General features: G+C 39.2%; 1 long non-coding RNA gene across 1 annotated transcript in view; it reads right to left on the bottom strand.

Moving 5' to 3' along the window:
- LOC307144461 overlaps positions 1-11,635 on the bottom strand; it is a 130,926-nt gene extending 119,291 nt beyond the window's left edge. The window contains exon 1 of the long non-coding RNA XR_013818749.1: positions 11,556-11,635. This is a non-coding gene — a long non-coding RNA (uncharacterized lncRNA). The remainder of the gene's footprint in view (positions 1-11,555) is intronic.
- Between the last annotated feature and the right edge of the window lie 378 nt (positions 11,636-12,013).

Raw genomic sequence — 12,013 nt, 5'->3', positions numbered from 1 at the left:
AATATTCTTTTTTGATGCTTTTGAGACTCTTAACATACTTGAAATTGCATGAAACTCGACAGACACATCACACTTATTATCCAGTAGACATGGGCAAAGTTTCAGAAACGGGCGTGGTGAGGGGCTCAGTAGCGCCACCTTTAGTCAAAAATGGGGGCTTAGTTTTACCTAGAATCACAAAACTTGGTATGTATATTGTTCTTATCGAGCCGGACAACTTTCTAATTTACACTTATTAGCTCAAAGCAACAGAAAGTCAGATATTTTGGTTTGAATGTGATTTTTTTGAGAATTTTCTCTCTCTCTCTGTCTCTGAGTGTGTGAGGGGTGGGGGTGATTTGTCAGTTGAGTGAGATTTTCTTTTTCATTTTTATTTCAGGGTTTCTGGGGCTTTTGGGTCCCTAAACGTGCTCGAAAACTCTTGAAACTTTGCACACAGGTCAGAACCCGCGGCCATCAGGGCGGGGCTGAATCTGGTAGCCGGGCGTGGCAGGGGGGCTCAACAGCGCCCCCTTGAACGGGGTTCTAAAACTTGGTCCATATATCAAACACGCTTGCATGAATTAATTTGAAACTCGGTACACATATAGATCTCATCGGGCCGAACAACTTTCGTGCTCTAAGTTTTACGCCAGCCCAACAGGAAGTCGGCTATTTAGGGTTGTTTTGAAACGCTTGCTGTGGAATTTAATGTACTCCTCCTAGGAAATACATCGATTCGCCTCCAAACTCGGTCAGCGTGAAGTCAAGACATTGAGGATGCTAAATTGCGGACGGATTTTTGATATCTCGAACGGTTTGGCTGTGGCGAGGAAACGAATTAATGGCGAGAAAAGAGAAACACGAAGTGTTATAACTAATGCATACATTAACTGATCTTGATGAAACTTCAGCAGTTTGTTCATGGTAAGAGGCCGATCAGATGGATGTAACTATTGTGTGTCAAAGTTAAAGCGCCACCAACTGGCAGCAGGAAATGTGTCACTTTCAAAATGCTTTTGACAAAAGTGGGGGGGGTCGTTTTACCTACAGTAGCACAACTCAGTACGTATGTTGATCTCATCGACCCGGACAACTTTCTAATTTAAAGTCATTAGCTCCGACCATCAGGAAGTCAGATATTTTGGTTTGAATGTGGATTTTTTGCAAAATCAGCCTCCAAAAGGCACTAAAAGCCTCAAATCTTCTAAAAATGTAATTTTATACCATTTATTTCTATATAAAAGTATACAAATATCACAACTAAACCCATTTTATTCTGATTTTAAAAAGAATTTTATTCTAATTTTATTCTAAATTTTAAAACAGTAAAGTAAAAAAAAAATTCAAGTCATACATAGGGCTATACTGCCCTCTTGTGTCCAAAAGGACATCAAAATAATATATAAAACTTTTTACCAGCTAGGCCAATAATGTATTTAAATATACATTTATTAGGTATGTGTCTGAGGATTTTCCCACCGGTTAATCGACGTGTGTGACACGAGCGGGTGCTTTTAAATCGCTAATATAAAAGTGAAAGAAAAATACGGACGTCCGCACGGACATTTATAATGGTGCACACACAAATCACACACACGTTGGAAAGAATTATGCTTTTAAACAACACTAAACCGCCATTAGATGTCGCCAAGTGACCGTCTTAATGAGCGAGTCATTGATTCATTCGTTCAAACGATTCGTAATCCATAAACATATACAGATCCATAAACATGGATCCATAAACATCCAATCCATAAACATAAACAGATGTTTATGGATTGATCATTCAATCTTTGAGTCAACCAATTCGTTCAAAATGCTGAATCATTCAGTTATGAGAAAACACGTTCCTGTGAGATGCGTTCTTCTGTGATTTTTGTTTAACTATTTTCGCTGCTGAAACAGAACAAAAACAGTCAATATTGTATCTAAAATGTAAATGACTTCATTTTAACTGTTAATATCCTGTTGTATGAAATCAATGTCACAGTTTCAATTGTGATTGTATTCAGGAAAAGTTAGGTACGGAGAGCGAGCGATTTCAACGAAATCAGAACTAAACCCATTTTATTCTTTTATTATTATTATTATTCAATTTAAGAATTATGTTTGAGTTTAAAAAAAGCCAGAATGTTTTAGTCCAAAAAATAAATAAATCATGCCATGGATTGCTTGAAATTAATTTTTTTTATTATATTTATTTTTTCGTTTTGGCTTTGTTTATAGTTTATTTTTTATTTTTTATTCTTGTTCCGTTCTGAATATCATTACATTTAAAGGATTTGTTGTGGAATATTTTGAGTGTATCATAAAATCAGAATATTCTCTCGATTTAGTGATCCCCTACTTATTATTTTATTTTATTTTTTTCTTTGTTCTAATCAGGTCAGGCAAGTAAAATTATCTGTGTCTTGTCCCTTAAATTTATTTATATATATATATGTATGTGTGTGTGTGTGTGTATATATATATATATATATATATATATATATATATATATATATATATGTATATATATATATATATATATATATATATATATATATGTATGTATGTGTGTGTGTGTGTGTGTGTGTGTATATATATATATAAATATAAATATAGCTGCGAGCAGCGATGGAGGGCCAAAGCCGGCGGTACCGCCACCCTGGCACCAGGATTGCGGTGCCACCGGCTTGGGCCCGTAATCACTGCTCGCAGCTATATTTAGGGCCCGAGCACCGATGGTGTGAGGACCCTCTTGGAATTGCTCTGTTTATTAGGGCCCGAGCACCGATGGTGTGAGGACCCTCTTGGAATTGCTCTGTTTATTATTATTATTATTATTCTTCTCCGCATTTAATTGCATTTTTGAGGGCCTAAACATGCTCGAAAACTCACAAAACTTTGCACACGCATCAGAACTGGCGAAAATTTACATCTGATATAGGTTTCAGAATTGGACGGGGCAAAATGGCTCGATAGCGCCACCTATAAAATTTCAACGGAGTGCGCCTCCCGCAACGTTCCACGTACGTGCACGAAATTCGGTACATACATGTAATGACCTAATACCTACAAAAAAGTCTCTTGGAGCATAGCCCTAAACACAACAGGAAGTCAGCCATTTTGAACTTCCTCTCAGATTTTTGTGCAGTTTTTGCCATTTTCAGGCCTCGTACTTTAACGAACTCCTCCTACAGTTTTAATCTGATCATCTTCAAATTTGGTGAGTGTAATCTTAAGGCCTTTGCGACGTTAAATTGCGAAGATCTTGAGTTTTCGTCAAAGGGCGGGTCCTCGGCGGCCTGATAAATTTCGATGTTTCGCCATGAAACAGGAAGTTGTTGTAACTCAGGCATGGAATGTCCAATCTGCCCCAAACTTCACACGTTTGATAAGAGTTCTGTCCTGAACACATGACCATGCTCATATTCAGTTATAGTCATAGCGCCACCTGCTGGCAACAGGAAGTGACATGTTTAACACTGTTATGGACTCCTAATAACATATAAAAAAGTGCCAGCAAGTGCTAAACATGCTAACAACATACTAGAAGCATGCTAAAACATGCTAGCAAACTCTTAGCTAAGTGCTAAAGCATGCTATTATTGCAATTAAATAGGAATTTGCTGTAACTCAGGCATGGAATGTCCAATCTGCCCCAAACTTCACACTTTTGATAAGCGTTCTGTACTGAACACATCTACATGAGAATATTCAGTTATAGTAATAGCGCCACCTACTGGTAACAGGAAGTGTCATGTTTAACACGTTGATGCCATTCTAGCAACATGTTAAAAATGCCATTGACTTCTAAACATGCTAGAAACATGTTAAAACATGCTAGCAATACTTAGCTAAGTGCTAAAGCATGCTAATTCAATGAAACAGGATGTTGTTGTTACTCAAGAAGGCAATGTCCAATCTGCGCCAAACTTCACACTTTTAATAAACGTTCTATCCTGAACACATGACCATGCTCATATTCAGTTACAGTCATAGTGCCACCTGCTGGCAACAGGAAGTGACATGTTAAACACTGTTGTGGACATATAAAAACATATAAAAAAGTGCCAGCAAGTGCTAAACATGCTAACAACATACTAGAAACATGCTAAAACATGCTAGCAAACACTTAGCTAAGTGCTAAAGCATGCAAATGCTGCAATTAAATAGGAATTTGCTGTAACACAGGCATGGAATGTCCAATCTGCCCCAAATTTCACACGTTTGATAAGAGTCATGGCCTGAACACATCTACATGAGAATATTCAGTTATAGTAATAGCGCCACCTGCTGTCAACAGGAAGTGACATGTTTAACACTGTTGTGGTCTCCTAATAACATATAAAAAAGAGCCAGCAGGTGCTAAACAGGTTAGCAACATACTAGAAACATGCTAGCAAACACTTAGTTAAGTGCTAAAGCATGCTATTACTGCAATTAAATAGGAATTTGCTGTAACTCAGGCATGGAATGTCCAATCTGCCCTAAACTTCACACGTTTGATAAGAATCATGGCCTGAACACATGTCTATGCTCAAATTCAGTTATAGTAATAGCGCCACCTACTGGCAACAGGAAGTGACATGTTTAACACGTTGATGCCGTTCTAGCAACATGTTAAAAATGCCATTGAGTTCTAAACATGCTAGAAACATATTAAAACATGCTAGCAATACTTAGCTAAGTGCTAAAGCATGCTAATTCAATGAAACAGGACTTTGTTGTTACTCAAGAAGGCAATGTACAATCTACCCCAAACTTCACATGTTTGATAAGAGTTATCTCTTGAACACATGTCCATGCTCATATTTAGTTATAGTCATAGCGCCACCTGCTGGCAACAGGAAGTGACGTTTAACACTGTTCTTGACTCCTAATAACATATAAAAAAATGCCAGTAGATGCTAAACATCCTACCAACATACTAGAGACATAATAAAACATACTAGCAAACACTTAGCTAAGTGCTAAAGAATGATATTACTGCAATTAAATATGAATTTGCTGTAACTCAGGCATGGAATGTCCAATCTGCCCCAAACTTCACACTTTTGATAAGCGTTCTGTCCTGAACACATGACCATGCTTATATTCAGTTACAGTAATAGCGCCACCTGCTGGCAACAGGAAGTGACATGTTTAACACTGTTATGGACTCCTAATAACATATAAAAAAGTGCCAGCAAGTGTTAAACATGCTAACAACATACTAGAAACATGCTAAAACATGCTAGCAAACTCTTAGCTAAGTGCTAAAGCATGCTATTATTGCAATTAAATAGGAATTTGCTGTAACTCAGGCATGGAATGTCCAATCTGCCCCAAACTTCACACTTTTGATAAGAGTCATGGCCTGAACACATCTACATGAGAATGTTCAGTTATAGTAATAGCGCCACCTACTGGCAACAGGAAGTGACATGTTTAACACGTTGATGCCGTTCTAGCAACATGTTAAAAAAGCCATTGAGTTCTAAACATGCTAGAAACATATTAAAACATGCTAGTAATGCTTAGCTAAGTGCTAAAGAATGCTAATTCAATGAAACATGACTTTGTTGTTACTCAAGAAGGCAACGTCCAATTTGCACCAAACTTCACAAGTTTGATAAGAGTTCTGTCCTGAACACACATCCATGCTCATATTCAGTTATAGTCATAACGCCACCTACTGGCAACAGAAACTGACATGGTTAACACAGTAATGCAGTACTAACCACATAATTATTGTGTACTAAGCATGCTAGAAACAGACTAAACATGCTAGCAACACTTAGCTGAGTCATGAAGCATGCTATTATCACCATTATACAAAACATTTTGTAACTGACTTTGACATACTCTTACTATATATACCTCCTTAAATGTACATTTCCCAACCATGCTCTGTCTTCCTAAAGCCACCGAGTGTTGATGGCACGGGTGCGAGGGCCCTTTCATCGCTGCTTGCAGCTTTAATTAGGGCCCGAGCACCGATGGTGAGAGGACCCTATTGTTTTTGCTCCGTTTATTATTATTATTATTATTCTTCTCCAAAGTGAATCGCTTTTTAGAGGGCCTAAACATGCTCGAAAACTCATGAAACTTTGCACACGCTTCAGAAGTGGTGAAAATTTACGTGTGATATGGTTTTCAAAATTGGGTGGGGCAAATTCGGAAAATTATTGCCCCCACATTTTGCCCCGGCTCCTGGTTTCACTTACAGGTATGAAATTTGGTACATACATGTAATGACCCAATACCTACAAAAAAGTCTCTTGGAGCATAGCCCTAAACACAACAGGAAGTGAGCTATTTTGAACTTCCTCCTAGATTTTGGGCATTTTTCGTAATTTCCTGATGTTGTACTTTAACGAACTCCTCCTACAGTTTTGATCTGATCCTCTTCAAATTTGGTGAGTGTAATCTGAAGGCCTTTGCGACGTTAAATTGCGAAGATCTTGAGTTTTCGTCGAAGAGTGTGCCCTCGGCGGCCTGACAAACGTTCACCCAATTTCGGCCTTTTGGTGATATATGCATGATCAGATAAGTTCAATAATAATATTGCTTGCAGTTCCGATGTTGCTAGGCAACCACAGACAGCCTGCAGTAACTCAGCCATACATGTTTCAATCTGCCCCAAACTTCACATGTTTGATAAGAGTCCTGTCCTGAACACATGACCATGCTCATTATGGTTATAGCAATAGCGCCACCTGCTGGTAGCAGGAAGTGTGGCAAATACAAAACGTGCTCGAAAAATCATGAAACTTTGCACATGCTTCAGATGTGGTGAAAATTTACGTGTGATGTGGTTTTCAAAATTGGGTGGGGCAAAATGGCTTACTTATTGCCCCTATATTTTGCCCCGTCTCCTGGTTTCACGTACAGGTATGAAATTTGGTACATACATGTAAAGACCCAATACCTACAAAAAAGTCTCTTGGCGCGTAGCCCTAAACACAACAGGAAGTCAGCTATTTTGAACTTCCTCTCAGATTTTGGGCAGTTTTTGCCATTTCCTGATGTTGTACTTTAACAAACTCCTCCTACAGTTTTGATCTGATCCTCTTCAAATTTGGTGAGTGTAATCTTAAGGCATTTCCTAAAGGCGCCGGGTGGCGGTGGCAGGGGTGCGAGGGCCCTTTCATCGCTGCTTGCAGCTTTAATTAGGGCCCGAGCACCGATGGTGTGAGGACCCTCTTGGAATTGCTCTGTTTATTATTATTATTATTATTCTTCTCCGCATTTAATTGCATTTTTGAGGGCCTAAACATGCTCGAAAACTCACAAAACTTTGCACACGCGTCAGAACTGGCGAAAATTTACATCTGATATAGGTTTCAGAATTGGACGGGGCAAAATGGCTCGATAGCGCCACCTATAAAAGTTCAACGGAGTGCGCCTCCCGCAACGTTCCACGTACGTGCACGAAATTCGGTACATACATGTAATGACCTAATACCTACAAAAAAGTCTCTTGGAGCATAGCCCTAAACACAACAGGAAGTCAGCCATTTTGAACTTCCTCTCAGATTTTTGTGCAGTTTTTGCCATTTTCAGGCCTCGTACTTTAACGAACTCCTCCTACAGTTTTAATCTGATCATCTTCAAATTTGGTGAGTGTAATCTTAAGGCCTTTGCGACGTTAAATTGCGAAGATCTTGAGTTTTCGTCGAAGGGCGGGTCCTCGGCGGCCTGACAAATTTCGATGTTTCGCCATGAAACAGGAAGTTGCTGTAACTCAGGCATGGAATGTCCAATCTGCCCCAAACTTCACACGTTTGATAAGAGTTCTGTCCTGAACACATGACCATGCTCATATTCAGTTATAGTCATAGCGCCACCTGCTGGCAACAGGAAGTGACATGTTTAACACTGTTATGGACTCCTAATAACATATAAAAAAGTGCCAGCAAGTGCTAAACATGCTAACAACATACTAGAAGCATGCTAAAACATGCTAGCAAACTCTTAGCTAAATGCTAAAGAATGATATTACTGCAATTAAATAGGAATTTGCTGTAACTCAGGCATGGAATGTCCAATCTGCCCCAAACTTCACACTTTTGATAAGCGTTCTGTCCTGAACACATGACCAATGCTTATATTCAATTACAGTCATAGCGCCACCTGCTGGCAACAGGAAGTGACATGTTTAACACTGTTATGGACTCCTAATAACATAAAAAAGTGCCAGCAAGTGTTAAACATGCTAACAACATACTAGAAACATGCTAAAACATGCTAGCAAACTCTTAGCTAAGTGCTAAAGCATGCTATTATTGCAATTAAATTGGAATTTGCTGTAACTCAGGCATGGAATGTCCAATCTGCCACAAACTTCACACTTTTGATAAGAGTCATGGCCTGAACACATCTACATGAGAATGTTCAGTTATAGTAATAGCGCCACCTACTGGCAACAGGAAGTGATGTTTAACATGTTGATGCCGTTCTAGCAACATGTTAAAAATGCCATTGAGTTCTAAACATGCTAGAAACATGTTAAAACATGCTAACAATGCTTAGCTAAGTGCTAAAGAATGCTAATTCAATGAAACATGACTTTGTTGTTACTCAAGAAGGCAATGTCCAATTTGCACCAAACTTCACACGTTTGATAAGAGTTCTGTCCTGAACACACATCCATGCTCATATTCAGTTATAGTCATAACGCCACCTACTGGCAACAGAAACTGACATGGTTAACACAGTAATGCAGTACTAACCACATAATTATTGTGTACTGAGCATGCTAGGAACAGACTAAACATGCTAGCAACACTTAGCTGAGTCATGAAGCATGCTATTATCACCATTATACAAAACATTTTGTAACTGACTTTGACATACTCTTACTATATATACCTCCTTAAATGTACATTTCCCAACCATGCTCTGTCTTCCTAAAGCCACCGAGTGTTGATGGCACGGGTGCGAGGGCCCTTTCATCGCTGCTTGCAGCTTTAATTATTATTATTATTATTCTTCTCCGCATTTAATTGCATTTTTGAGGGCCTAAACATGCTCGAAAACTCACGAAACTTTGCACACGCGTCAGAACTGGCGAAAATTTACATCTGATATAGGTTTCAGAATTGGGCGGGGCAAAATGGCTCGATAGCGCCACCTATAAAAGTTCAACAGAGTGCGCCTCCCGCTGTGTTCCACGTACGTGTACGAAATTCGGTACATATGTGTAATGACCTAATACCTACAAAAAAGTCTCTTGGAGCATAGCTCTAAACACAACAGGAAGTCAGCCATTTTCAACTTCCTCTCTGATTTTTGTGCACTTTTTGCCATTTTCAGGCCTCGTACTTTAACGAACTCCTCCTACAGTTTTAATCTGATCATCTTCAAATTTGGTGAGTGTAATCTTAAGGCCTTTGCGACGTTAAATTGCGAAGATCTTGAGTTTTCGTCGAAGGGCGGGCCCTCGGCGGCCTGACAAATTTTGATGTTTCGCCATGAAACAGGAAGTTGCTGTAACTCAGGCATGGAATGTCCAATCTGCCCCAAACTTCACACTTTTGATAAGCGTTCTGTCCTGAACACATGACCATGCTCATATTCAGTTACAGTCATAGCGCCACCTGCTGGCAACAGGAAGTGACATGTTTAACACTCTTGTGGACTCCTGATAACATATAAAAAAGTGCCAGCAAGTGCTAAACATGCTAACAACTTACTAGAAACATGCTAAAACATGCTAGCAAACACTTAGCTAAGTGCTAAAGCATGCTATTACTGCAATTAAATAGGAATTTGCTGTAACTCAGGCACGGAATGTCCAATCTGCCCCAAACTTCACACGTTTGATAAGAGTCATGGCCTGAACACATCTACATGAGAATATTCAGTTATAGTAATAGCGCCACCTACTGGTAACAGGAAGTGTCATGTTTAACACGTTGATGCCGTTCTAGCAACATGTTAAAAATGCCATTGACTTCTAAAAATGCTAGAAACATGTTAAAACATGCTAGCAATACTTAGCTAAGTGCTAAAGCATGCTAATTCAATGAAACAGGATGTTGTTGTTACTCAAGAAGGCAATGTCCAATCTGCGCCAAACTTCACACTTTTGATAAGCGTTCTGTCCTGAACACATGACCATGCTCATATTCAGTTACAGTCATAGCGCCACCTGCTGGCAACAGGAAGTGACATGTTAAACACTGTTGTGGACTCCTGATAACATATAAAAAAGTGCCAGCAAGAGCTAAACATGCTAACAACATACTAGAAACATGTTAGCAAACACTTAGCTAAGTGCTAAAGCATGCTATTGCTGCAAATAAATAGGAAGTTGCTGTAACTAAGGCATGGAATGTCCAATCTGCCCCAAACTTCACACTTTTGATAAGCGTTCTGTCCTGAACACATGACCATGCTCATATTCAGTTATAGTCATAGCGCCACCTGCTGGCAACAGGAAGTGACATGTTTAACACTCTTGTGGACTCCTGATAACATATAAAAAAGTGCCAGCAAGTGCTAAACATGCTAACAACATACTAGAAACATGCTAAAACATGCTAGCAAACACCTAGCTAAGTGCTAAAGCATGCTATTACTGCAATTAAATAGAAATTTGTTGTAACTCAGGCACAGAATGTCCAATCTGCCCCAGACTTCACACGTTTGATAAGAGTCATGGCCTGAACACATCTACATGAGAATATTCAGTTATAGTAATAGCGCCACCTACTGGTAACAGGAAGTGTCATGTTTAACACGTTGATGCCGTTCTAGCAACATGTTAAAAATGCCACTGACTTCTAAAAATGCTAGAAACATGTTAAAACATGCTAGCAATACTTAGCTAATTCAATGAAACAGGATGTTGTTGTTACTCAAGAAGGCAATGTCCAATCTGCGCCAAACTTCACACTTTTGATAAGCGTTCTGTCCTGAACACATGACCATGCTCATTCAGTTACAGTCATAGCACCGCCTGCTGGCAACAGGAAGTGACATGTTAAACACTGTTGTGGACTCCTGATAACATATAAAAAAGTGCCAGCAAGTGCTAAACATGCTAACAACATACTAGAAACATATTAGCAAACACTTAGCTAAGTGCTAAAGCATGCTATTGCTGCAATTAAATATGAATTTGCTGTAACACAGGCATGGAATGTCCAATCTGCCCCAAACTTAATATGTAACATGCAATAAACATGCTAGCAACACATAGCTAAGTTCTAAAGCATGCTAGAAATGCTAAAGGAAGTTGTTGTAACTTAGGCATACAATGTCCAATCTACCCCAAACTTCACACGTTTGATAATAGTTATCTCCTGAACACAAGTCCATGCTCATATTCAGATATAGTCATAGCGCCGCCTGCTGGCAACAGGAAGTGACGTTTAACACTATTCTGGACTCCTAATAACATATAAAAAAGTGTCACCAACTGCTAAACATGTTAGCAACATACTAGAAACATGCAATCAAATACTTAGCTAAGTGTTAAAGCATCCTATTACTGCAATTAAATATGAATTTGCTGTAACTCAGGCATTCAATGTCCAATCTACCCCAAAATTAAAGGGTTAGTTCACCCAAAAATGAAAATTCTGTCAGTAATTACTCACCCTCATGTTGTTCCAACCATGTAAGTCTTTCGTTCATCTTCGGAACACAAATTAAGATATTTTTGATGAAATCTGACAGAATTTTGACTCCTCCATAGGCTTCCAGTGTGACCGAAACTCACCGGCCCAGAATAGTTATTAAAACATCGTTAAAATAGTCCAAGTAACTACAGTGGCACTACATTAAGTTTATCATGCGACGAGAATACTTTTTGTGCGCAAAAACAAACAAAAATAACAACTTTATTCCACTTTTCATTTCCTTCTCTCTGGGCCTCGTAGTGTGTTTGCGCTGCGCGTCTGTGTTGCACGTCATCACGCAACACACACATGACCGGCGTCGGCCAATAGTGAGCCTACGTGGTGACGTGTGACACAGACGCGCTGCGCAAAAACACTACGCAAACCAACTAGACATCCAGAGAGAAGGAAATGAATAGTGGAATAAAGTCGTTATT

Source organism: Squalius cephalus (genome assembly GCF_949319135.1).
Source record: "Squalius cephalus genome assembly, chromosome: 17".
NCBI classification, from domain to species: domain Eukaryota; kingdom Metazoa; phylum Chordata; class Actinopteri; order Cypriniformes; family Leuciscidae; genus Squalius; species Squalius cephalus.
The sequence above is the reverse complement of the archived record's forward strand: the minus strand, read 5'-3'. Positions and strand labels throughout refer to the sequence as shown.